At 31.2% G+C, this 12,245-nt stretch overlaps 1 pseudogene; it reads left to right on the top strand.

Moving 5' to 3' along the window:
- The first annotated feature begins 5,895 nt into the window (after positions 1-5,895).
- Positions 5,896-7,885, top strand: LOC149209035 (L-gulonolactone oxidase 3 pseudogene; annotated as a pseudogene).
- The last annotated feature ends 4,360 nt before the right edge of the window (positions 7,886-12,245 follow it).

Genomic DNA, 12,245 nt, shown 5'->3' with positions numbered 1-12,245 from the left:
CAAAGAAATGGTTTGCCTTAACTCCAAGCCAAGATCAAGCCCACCAAGTGGTATCAATTATTTAGTTTTGCAATAAAACACACTACTGAAGGAATGTTCATTTACAGCTCGAATACTTCCCAAAAATTATGAAATTTTAACTAGAGACTCACCTCACAAAACCCAAAAAAACCTAGAAAATTATTCAACTAACTCCAGTTGATTTGGAAAGCTCCAATTTAGTATGAAAATCCCAGACTGCACAACTCTATGTCCAATAGGAAATTACCTTAGCAAATGATCTAAATCCACCTCCGGAAATAGCTGAAAATCACCTACAAAAATATCCTCCATAAATAGATCCAATTCCCATCCAACTCCAACTAAATTTCCAAAAGCAACACTTTGTGTATATTATTCCTAATAACCCCAACGTAGACTCAGAAAAGAAGAATTCAACCTAGCAATGTATCAATGTCTCAACCCTGTAAATTGGTACCAATCTCCTCTTCCTGCCAAGAGAAAAAATCTTGCAATACCTAGAACCTACAAACAAAGAGAGCTAATCCAAATTATCATTGTAGTTCTCCTTTTGTGCCTACGTAGTGTGAGTGGTTGAGGGTAATCTCTACAATTATCTCTAGTGGAATTCCTGAAGTAGACTCCCCAAAGCCTTGCTAGGGAGAATGAAGTTCTCTGAAATGAAGGTGGAATTTCTGCTTGGAATTCCTACGCTAAACAACACTTTTCTTCTTGTGCTAAAAACCCCCAAGAGAAGATAAAAGGTGAAATGTAATAAGATGTTCAACAAATGAGTTCATCCTTCTTTTATAATTTCTCTCCATGCTTCTAGACTCCCCTTTTAATTATTATTTTATTGGTGGAGTTGTTTTCTACTAAGTGATTTCTTCCTATGCTTTAATAAAATAATAATTTTCCACTAATCTCAATTAAAATAATACTTTGCCTCCTTTCCTTTAATAAAATATTATTTTACTATAATTCCACTAAAATAATAACTTTTGCCTTTTCTCACAAAATAATATTTTCCCCTTTTCTTAATTATTAAAAATTAACAAAACTCTATAACATGTAGAAAATTAGGGAGATGACACGAATTTTATAATATTGAGAAAGTTTCTACCTGTGTGCCTAGTAATTACGCTATCACCACAATTGAGATACAAGTGTAAAAATGTTAGTGTGTAGTAATTCAAACATTGGAAAATTTAAGGTAGTAGCATAGGGTTGATGTGAGATTGTTGCTCATTATATTAAATGGTTTGGGTTTGGAGTTAGTTAAATATTTATATTACATATAATTTTTTATTTTTGTGATGTATTTCTAAAATATTTTACACCATATCTTCATCTTAGTTCTAGATGTTCAAGTTTCATAGGTGCAAAAATCTTACGATTAAAATAATTTGAAGCTAAGATAGATGTATATGTTTAGGCTAAGCTAGACATAGGCTATATGTTTTTTGCATCTTAGTTTATTATTAATACATAAATGACATCTCATATACTTTTTCCCCTTCAATTTTAAAATAGCGTTGCTTCTTTTAATATTATTAATATTATTAATATTATATGTAATACATTTCTTCCTTTTGAATTGTAAAAATATAAACTTATTAAAATCAATGAAAGAAAATTTAAGTTTTCTAAATCAAATTTGTATTTTTATTGGACTCCTTATTCATATATAATTGTGCTGAGAGGCACTCAAAGAGATGTTGTAATGTTATGTAAGCATTTTGACTTTATCAAATTACTAGTGGTTTTTGAACTCTGGTTTTGACAACCCATGATTTCCCCCATAGTGTTCTTTTCTAATGCAGCCTATCTAAATGTATAAAATTCCAATGAATTTTTGTTTTTCCAAAAGAAGAATTTCATTGGAGTGGATTTACATTGTATGATAATAACTATACCAATAATTGTTCTTGAATTAAATCTGAAAAAATAACTTCTTATTAATAATTACATATATTTTCAATCATTAAACTCATTCTAACTATATCGAACATATTTATATGATTACATTTTAATAGAAAAAATCATATAAATATGAATTTATAATTAAATAAATTATTTTCTAATATAGAAATATTAAACCAAACTAAATTCATTTTAGCTTTGGATCTATCAAGTAGCAAGAGGGATCAAATTTTCCTAATTGCAAACATTTCTTCAATTTTTTCTAAAAAAAAAATTTACACCTTAAAAGACTTAATCCATCTCGATACTTAATAAATCCATAATGAAAATAAATTTAAATTGATACTTAACCTAGTAATGAGTCCAACTTCTCTACCCAATGTAAACCAAATTGATAAATGAATTTGATTTATAATCATTTAAAAATTCCTATATACAACAAAAGTTTGGGCTCTCTCTACATTTGTATATCCTTGTTTTCTAGCTAGGTGGGATATTAAAAAAAAGTCACTACATCATTATCATTATTAATCAATATAATAAAGGTGCTTTTACTAATAACATATATAATAAATTTTATATTTTTATTATTATAACTTTTTTAAGTTTATTTTTAAATAAGGAAAAAATAATCAAAATTCTAAGAGGTGGATAGTAACAGTGTCATAAATTATGATTTAAACCATAACACTGAAGATTCAAATCACAAAAAAAAATGTAATAATATTAATTTTGTAAAAAAATAAATTAGAAAAATAAAATTTCTTATAATAATTTATAAGAAAATAAATTTTCACATTTATTATTTTCTTATAAGTTTTTAACTTTCAACATATTAAGCCATCAACATATTTTATTGCATTAAAAACAAAATTTTAATTAATAAAAATAATGTTAAATCCTAATTCAATACCAAAAAATCATTAAGTTAAATATACATGTAAGAAAGAAAATATATTTATAACAATTTAATCCTATATGTTAAAATAACATTTAATTTTAATTACATACATTAAAATATAATATAATATAATAAATCATCATCATATTTAAATATTAAAGTATTTTCATATTGTTGTTTTATTATTATTATAACAGAATTTGCAAAGATATTTCTTTTTTATTATTATTATTATGGCAAACATGATATTATTCATTTAGTTTTGTTTTGATTGCTTATTAGTTTGTCATTGACTGAAAATTTATGTCCTTTATTTATAGTTTAACATCATGAATTCAATTTTTGTTAATTTTTATTATTATTTAAATTTATTTTTTTTAAATTGATTGATTAAAGCCTTATTATGGACTCTTTAGTAACTTTTACTTGTATGAGTTACTTATTTTTGGTTTTATTATATATAAATAAAAAGTAAAACACATAAATATATGTTTTAACATACATATATATTAAAGTGTATATATGTTAATATAAACAATATTAGTTAATCATATTTTTCTTAATTTTTGGTCATAGCATTCAACAATACAATATTTATTAGTTATTGTATTTTTGTGATGAAATATTTATCTTTATTATTTTTTAGTTTAATTAAGCTATATTTAAAATAAGTAGCAGTACTAGTACTAGTCACTATTTAGCCTTTGTTATACCATCATTTGCTAAAGGCTTGTTCATTATGTATATTTTTATATACACTATGTCAATACCATGGCGAGCTTTTTCTTCTTAAAGAGATTTTTTGATGTTATAGATATTTGTAATCATATGGTAAATAAAAGTTCATGGAGTTTACCGGAGTACCTTTTGTGTTTTTAAATTAGAAAAATAGAAAATACTACTAGAGTACTTTTTGTGTTTTTAAGTTAGAAAAATAGAAGTTGTCATTGTTTTTCATGATTTTTTAATCGAAAGATAGGAAAAATTTTCATAATATATTTTACTTTTCATTATTTTAATGGTTTATATATATATGAATTTAGATTTTTGTGATCTATATCATGAAAAGTAAGAAAACTTTCCATAAAAATCACATCATGAGAGTTTTGTCGACACATTTCGAACCATCTAGTGTGGTTAATGTCGAGACAAGATAAGAGAATTTTTTTAATATTTTAATATAAAGATATAATTGTTATAATATAGATGTTAATATTGAATTAAGGAAATTTTTAATGAAATGAATATCTAAAAATAAAAATAAAAATAATATTTAGGTCAAACCTAAATAATCAAAATAATTCATTCTAAAAACTTAAATAATCAAAATAATTAATTCTAAAAACCTAAAAATAAATAAAAATAATAAATTGTCAAACTTAAATAATAGTTAACATTTTTTCTCCATATCATAATAGTTCAAAAAAATAAATGTTATCATTTTTATACAATAGATGTTATCATTTTTATACAATAGAATTCTATTGTTATGGACCTCACGCATACATGTATTACCTATTTATTAAAATTATATCTTAGTAATAAGCAGTGAAGTCAAAATCTTTGGTTGTGATGAATCCTCTTGATTATCAAGTAGGAAAAACAATTCCAATTTAAATCAACTCCCTATCTTCTTGTTTCCTAAATTTACTAATGGTATTTACCTATTTTTGTGGCTCCATCTCCTCTCTACCTACTCCACTTGCTTGTATTTCACGACTTTGCTTGCTCCACTTGCTTGGATTTATGAATATTACCTTCATATATTCTTTATGTATACTTAATATAAAAACACTACAATGAGCACCATGTATCCAAATTGATTTAATGTAAGTTTGATTCCTTATCATGATAAATTGATGTTGAATAAGTAGTATTGAATTTAAACATTCATTTGTGTTGACAAAAAATTATTTTTTTTTTCCTTTTTTTTTTTATGGTGTTTTACACCATAATGCACACCTGTACCAATCATTAGACCTAAAAATTTTATGGCAAAAATTCTAGTAAGTTAAATTTCTTTATGAAAAATTGCATTATTGGAAGTTTTAAATAATTTGTTTTCATAATGACATTCTTAAAATAAAACTATATTTTCGTTATGTAAACATAAATAAAATAAAATAAAATAATAATCTTATTGAAATTTTTTTATATAATTTTTATATAAACAATAAATAAATAATTTAATTTAATTTTTTCTAAAATAATCTTATTGAAATTCTTCCATATAATTCTTATATAATTAAATTCTTTCTATATAATTTCAAAATCAAATATAATATTGATAAATTGTATAGGTAAGTGTGCATGGAATTCTAATCTAAAAATAAACAGAATCAAATATAATATTGATAAATGGCACATCTATATCAAATATAATATTGATAAATTGTATATGTAAGTGTGCATGGAATTCTAATCTAAAAATAAAGTTCTGTTTAGACTTTCCATAAGATTTTTTTTCAAGTTTCCATAATTTAACACATAATAATAAGTATAATGTTGATGTGTACATAAACTTTTAAATTATTTTATATTTTACATGATTTTTTTTTTTATTTAATTCATCATATTAAAAAAACTTGATAAATTGTATGTGTAATATACATGGAATTATAATTTAAAAATAAAGTTCTGTTTAGACTTTTCATAAAATTCTTTTCCAAATTTTCATAATTTAAAATAATAGTAAAATTGTTTCAATAATTTAAAATAATAATAAATATGATATAGATGTGTACATAAAATTTTAAATTATTTTATATTTTTACATGAAAAAATAATTTATTTTAATTCATCATATTAAAAAACTCAAATTAAATTAAGCTTTCCCATCAAAAATGTAACCCTTCTTTTCAAATTTGGTTCCAGGTGGGTAGTGTACAAACAGATGCTACGGCAGTCGATGTGGATCAAGGAAAAGCACATGGGGTGCCCATGAATTTCGCCGGACAACTAGAGCAACACGCTGCCGAACATTGGGCGATAACGAATTTGCATGGTCGGCTAGAGCTATATAACTGAGGCAGGCTCGGAGTTCATGCAGTCCCACGGATTTGAATTTATCAATGGCGGAGCCCTGGAAAGTGAATAATGGATGGGCATTCCTTCTTATAGCTTCATTGTCTGTCTATGCCTATGCGGCATGCCCGCCACCACCTGTTCAATGCGCTTCTAAGGACTGCCATCTCACAAACTTTCGTGGTTTCTGGGAGGATGAAAGTTCCTGCAGGTTCGCAAATGCCATTTTCCCCAAAACTGAGGATGAGCTCCTCGGAGCAGTTGCGGATGCAGTCAAAAAGGGGAGGAAGATGAAAGTTGTAAGTGCTGGATCTCATTCGTTCAATCGTTTCGCCTGCCCCAGCGGAGACGGAGGGGTTGTTATCAGTACTCGGGATTACAATTCCCGTATCATGGTGGATGAGAAATCTTTGACTGTTACTGTTGATGCCGGGGTAGGGTTGAGGACGTTCATTGATACGCTTGCGTCAAAGGGTCTGGCGTTGCCTCAAACAACCGACTGGGATTTTATTTCCATGGCCGGCATCGTTAGCACGGCAGCCCACGGGAGTGGATTGTGGGGTAAAGGCGGTGGAGTCCACGAGTATGTGGTGGGCATCAGCCTCGTTGTTCCTGCGCCTGCGAATGAAGGATATGCAAAGCTCCTCCATTTGACAAACAACGACGAGGATCTGAAGGCCGCGAGAGTGTCTCTGGGAGTACTGGGGGCCATCTCACAGTTGACATTTAAAGTGGAGAAAATGTTCAAGCGGTCGGTCACTCTGGATATGAAAGACGACTCGGATCTAGAAGACGCGTTCGTGAAGTTCGCTGAAGCCCATGAATTTGGGGAAATAAATTGGTATCCTTCTCTCCATCAAGTCGTGTACACTATCCGGGATAGAGTACCTGTTGAGGTCTCAGGAAACGGGAAAAATTCCAACCCAGCCTTTCAACCGATGACAGTACAATCTGTGGTGCAGAGTAGGACAATCGGTGAGAGATTACATACATTCAGAATGCAATCTTTCCTTTTCTTTTTTTATTTAATAAAAAACTATGAAAAGAAAAAGAATTCTGTCGATCCAACCTGATAAATCTCAACGCTGATTCTTTATGGGAGCAGTAGCGTTGAAATTCATTTATTATAGTTGTAATATTTTTTGTCCGTCCTTTTCTAATGGAGATAAAAAGCAATGTGTGTGACCTGCAGAGGAAGAGATTTATGCGACGAGAGACACAGGTAATCTCTGCAACATATCTAAAATCCAAGTAACCCGAGGCGTGAAGACCGGAAATGGATATCTGAATGACGGGCTAACGTTCAAGGGATACCCGGTGATTGGCTACAACCATCTCATGCAGGCTTCCTCCGGATGCCAAGGGAATCCCAGCAGTGCTTCATGCCCATGGGAGGGAAAACAGTTGGAAAATAACGACACCATCTGTAATTGGGACACGCAAGTGCACGGCAGCCTTTTCTTCCAGACGTCCATCGCCATTCCTTTGTCGAGGACAGCAGAAGCCATTGGGGACATCAAGCGCCTGCGAGACATTGACCGGAGCTTAATGTGCGGGATCGACTATTATCTGGGAGTCCATATGCGGTACTTCAAGAAATCTGAGGATTATTTGTCACACACAGAAGACAGCGTGGACTTTGAATTTCTGTACTTCCGCTATCGCGAGTCCGGCAGGCCACGGTGGAATGAGCACGTAATGGAAGAAATGGAACAGATGCTTCTCCACAAATACGAAGGGGTGCCGCACTGGGGCAAGAACCGAGTCTACACCTTCCAGGGAGCTGCGCAACGGACGGTGAATTTGGATAAATTCCTGGAGGTAAAGAAGCGGTTGGATCCACACGGGTTTTTCTCCAGTGAGTGGTCGGATGGAGTTCTGGGTATCGGAAAGCATGGAGTAGAGATATGGAGAGATGGATGTGCTGTGGATGGGCTGTGCGTCTGCAAAGAAGATCGTCACTGCGCTCCCAAGAAAGGATTCTTCTGTAAACCAGGAAGGGTTTGGAAGAAGGCCCGCGTTTGTAAGCAAAAATGACAGTTAAACATCTCTACGAGAGATAAAATTTTAGAAATAGGTGGTGTTTCAAAATAATTCTCTGCGAACGCCAACACAATCCGCCGTTATAATAAAACAATGTTCCGAGTCTGATCGCATGCCTGCGTGTGAAGCAACGTCCCACCGTGCTGCAAGAAATCATGCTTCATTTACACCATATTAAGCTGATTTAGATGGGTATCGCGCAAGATAATTCATGTTCGTTTACTTTATGTTGTTAGATTTTTGTTTGATTACCATGTTAGTAGATTGACGCTGTTCTTTTTCAGTAAATGCTGCATACACTTGTTTTACTTATTTTGGGGATTATCAGAAAAATATAATTACTATGGAGTTTTTCCTCGCTTAAAAAAAAGTGTTTTTATATTGAGGCCCGGGTTTTATGGATCGCCATGGAAAGAAAAAAAAAATTCCCTCGCTTGAAAAAAAGTGTTTTATATTGAGGCCCGGGTTTTATCGGTCGCCATGGAAATAAAAAAAAAGTCCGTTGACTTTATATTGAGGCCCGGGGTTTTATGGATCGCCATATTTTATCTCCACCAGGCAGAGACGCAAACATCAAAATTGATAAAGGCCTTACTCATTGAAAAACATGATTGTGTTACTATATGATATAATTTAATACAAAATTATGTTGTTTAAATATGATAAAATAGAGTTAAATAAAAATTATGTGAGAGATTTAGAAATTTCAAAATATAATTTATCAATTGGAATATGTGAATTATTTTCTACCTATTTTTATCTACCTATAAGTATCTCATTTTGTGTGATTTTTTCTTCTTCTTTCTATTATCATATTGGCATCAGTGTGATTTTTTCTTCTTCTTTCTATTATCATATTGGCATCAAAACAAATTTTAGGTATCTTTTACTAGTGAAGTGAAAGTATTTTTATAAAATAAATATCTTGAATGGACTTTCAAGTTATAATATCTTTAATAATTATAGCAATTAAATGAAGTAGGTGTTTGAGATAAATAGCAAGAATGTTATCATAGTCTTCCTATATTTATATATAATGGAATTGTATTAGTTATAATTAACAAGGGGTTTGGTTTGTAAGTTTCAAGGGTTAGCTCAGTTGGTCAAATTTAGTGCCTCGCCATTCTCCTCGAAGCCCTTGGGGTTAGGCCTAGCTAGTGGGCCGCATGGCTAGATTCTCTTCGAGGTCGATCAGCCTAGATTTTTCCGTGGACTTAGCGCCACCCGTTGACCAAGGTGTCGTGAACCAAGCCAAAAAAAAAATTGGTTTGTTCATAATTAAAAAGGTTTGGAGTTTATCTATATTATTGGATTTTTTTTACGAGTAAAAGTTTCACTAGATTTTGAATGGAATTCTCTCTAAGTTGTAAATTATTATTGATACAACAATTTGTCACAACAAATTTAATAATATTATATGGAATATTAGATTATGCATGCTTTATTTCCTTAGATCTTAGATTTGTTCTCTATAACTTACAAATTAAATTTAAGGAATCACTAAAATATGAAAATAAAAGAATATATGCACAACACGTTAACGAAACAAATGAACACAAGATTTATCTTGACAAATAGAATATTAGATAAAACCTACTAGAAGGTGAGGCCTATGCTCTTCTCTCTTTGCTTCAATTATGAAAATACACATACAAAGGGATGGGAACTTGTTATGGAGTTAGCTTTTAACACTTTGATCTGACTGACTATTATAGGATCTTCCTCCTCTTCTTTTATGCTCACACTATACCCCCATCAAATGGTTTTCTCAGTTATGAAACAATATACAATGGCATCGCTTCTCCTCCTAGTGGCTCAATATTTAACATAGCTTGATAGCCATACAGGAATATGTTTTTGACTTCCTCAACCCTCAATTGTGATAAAATTTTGGACCTTCTAGAATCTTCTTGAAAGCCTACATCTGGCTAGTGCTACATGCGTGAGTAATCGGGGGCTAATGTGGCATCCATTGATACCATGGGGATCAACTTGAGGGAGGTGTAACTTCGGCATACAAGATCTAATTGATGTGACTTTTGTACAATTGGAAAGATTTTGGTGTACAAATTAATATTAAGGTTGTGCGCACAATTTCTATACACTGCAACCCTAAAAAAGATCATTTTATGCCTCAAAATGGCTCCATATAATTATGGACCCCAATTTTCCAAACTACGACATACCACTAAAATGGTCCCTACGTGCCAATTCATCTAATTTTTTTAGTTAAAAAGTACCAAGTTAAATGAAGAATTATATGTTGATCTAATTTAAAGCAACCACATTATATTGGATTAGTGGAAATGCTCTCAACAAAAGAAACTTCCAAAACATAAAGGTATGAAGTGTAACAAAGTGGGCTTTGGAGCTATGAGTCTTAAAGCAACGCTATATTTCATATTTATGAAATCCATAAAGGAGAACCCCTACAATATGTCAATTTTGGAGATTAGTGCTTTGATCATGTCAATCAAGATATTTCCATCCTCAAATAACACCCACTGCTTGCATACAACTCCTTCTCCAACAATCAATACATTGGTCAGAAACATAGCTTCCAAGTATGCATTATCTCGTAATATTTTCATACTCAATAATGGGTTTGCAAAGAGTACTCTATGAGTACTCTCTTAGATGATCAACATGTCAATTTCTTGTATTTATTCTCAATATGGCTTTGCTTCCCACAAAGGTTTGTGGAGTGGCATTGGTTCCCATAAATGCCCTCATTCTAGTTTCTTCACCATCTCAAACCCCCTCGCCTACTCCTATTCCTATTTCTCAGTGTGTCTCCAAATTTATTCGTTTAGAGCCTCTACTATTGCCTCCTACTTTGTATACTTCTCCACCTACCCTAATAAAGTGTCCTACAATTAAAGGTATTATGGCTAGCAAGCCCATCATTAAGCTTATTGCTACCTTTAATAATATTATTAGTATTGCTACTATGACCTCCTTTGGTTTTAGCCAATAGTGTATCGATAATTCGGCTATTCCATGGGTATAGCTTTAGTGGTTTAGAAAATGGTTTGTTTTCCCATCCACCAAATATCAGCTTTCATAAAAGGATATGTTGGCCCATTGGGATGAAGCGCGAACAATAGGTGCCCCTACTTCATCTAGATTTTGGGTGGTTAGATATACTCAACATTAGTCCTTAGTAAATATCTCAAATGATTTAGAACACAATTTAATTTTGGGTGGTTAGATATACCAAACGTTAGTCCTTAATAAATATCTCAAGTGATTTGGAACACAATTTATTCTCTCATCCACTCCGGTTCAATTCCAAAAAACATGTTTGAATCATTATAATGAAGTTTAAAAATAAAATATCCTTATTTTAAAATATTTCAAATTCACCATATTAAATAATAATAATAATCAATTATTTATATTTAATATTTACTCCAATTATAAACAAAATAATAGCATGTTTCAAAATTCTAAAAATTTTTCTATTTTCTCAACCATCAAAGGTTAATATACAACTTTTTTTCAGTACGAGAAAAGCAATATTTTGTATTAATATCGGATGAGTTACATACTACATATAGTCTGTTCGAAAAAATGAACTTAAAACATACACTCAGAAGTCTATAAGCAATCCTCATCATAAACTTTATCTCCTGAAAGCATGCACGGATGGAAGAGAAGTAGAGATATGTGACTAAATATTGCACAATGTATAATGTATGAAATCAGAGAAGATGACCAAAAGTTTGGCAAGAGAAAGATAAAACCCTATTGTATGAACATCACCTGTAGAGATGTAAAGCATGCATTATGAAGGAACCATTTGCCAAGACTCAAAGAACAGAGGGAAGAGAGAAACAACAAACAGATTATGTTCCAGGAAGGGAAAAATCCTCAATCTGGTATGTGGAATCACCCAAGAGAATATCCATTTTCCATTTGCCCGGCTGAATTAGAAGCCCTTTCTTTGACAAACTGTCTGCATGAGTATTTTGTGATCTGTCCACATGTTGTATAGAATAATCCTTTTCCTTTTTCCAGAAAAAATCAATCCTATTCATCCATCCTGTTAGCAAATTATTTTTTCTAAAAAGTTTGTGAGTAACATGATTAATTATAATTTTAGAATCGCCATAGATTTGAAGAGATGGAATGTTTAGGAAGGTGCTGAAATGTAGGAGCCCTGATAGTGCCATTGCTTCAACTTTGTTGTTTGTGCCTTTCCCGCCATTCTAGTGAATGGAAAAATTCTGATCTTCATTCATGGAAATGAAGATACCACAAGCACATATACCGTTTTGTGCTGCCCCATCAAAAAAAGCTCTAGGGAAGCTCATCTGGAAAATTTTATGTTTTCTGATTTTTTTTTATTTTT

This window comes from Pinus tabuliformis, chromosome 1_2, assembly GCF_031772625.1.
Source record: "Pinus tabuliformis cultivar Carrire ecotype Pingquan chromosome 1_2, CPIR1, whole genome shotgun sequence".
NCBI classification, from domain to species: domain Eukaryota; kingdom Viridiplantae; phylum Streptophyta; class Pinopsida; order Pinales; family Pinaceae; genus Pinus; species Pinus tabuliformis.
Note: the sequence above shows the minus strand (reverse complement) of the source record. Positions and strands in the feature narration are given on the sequence as shown.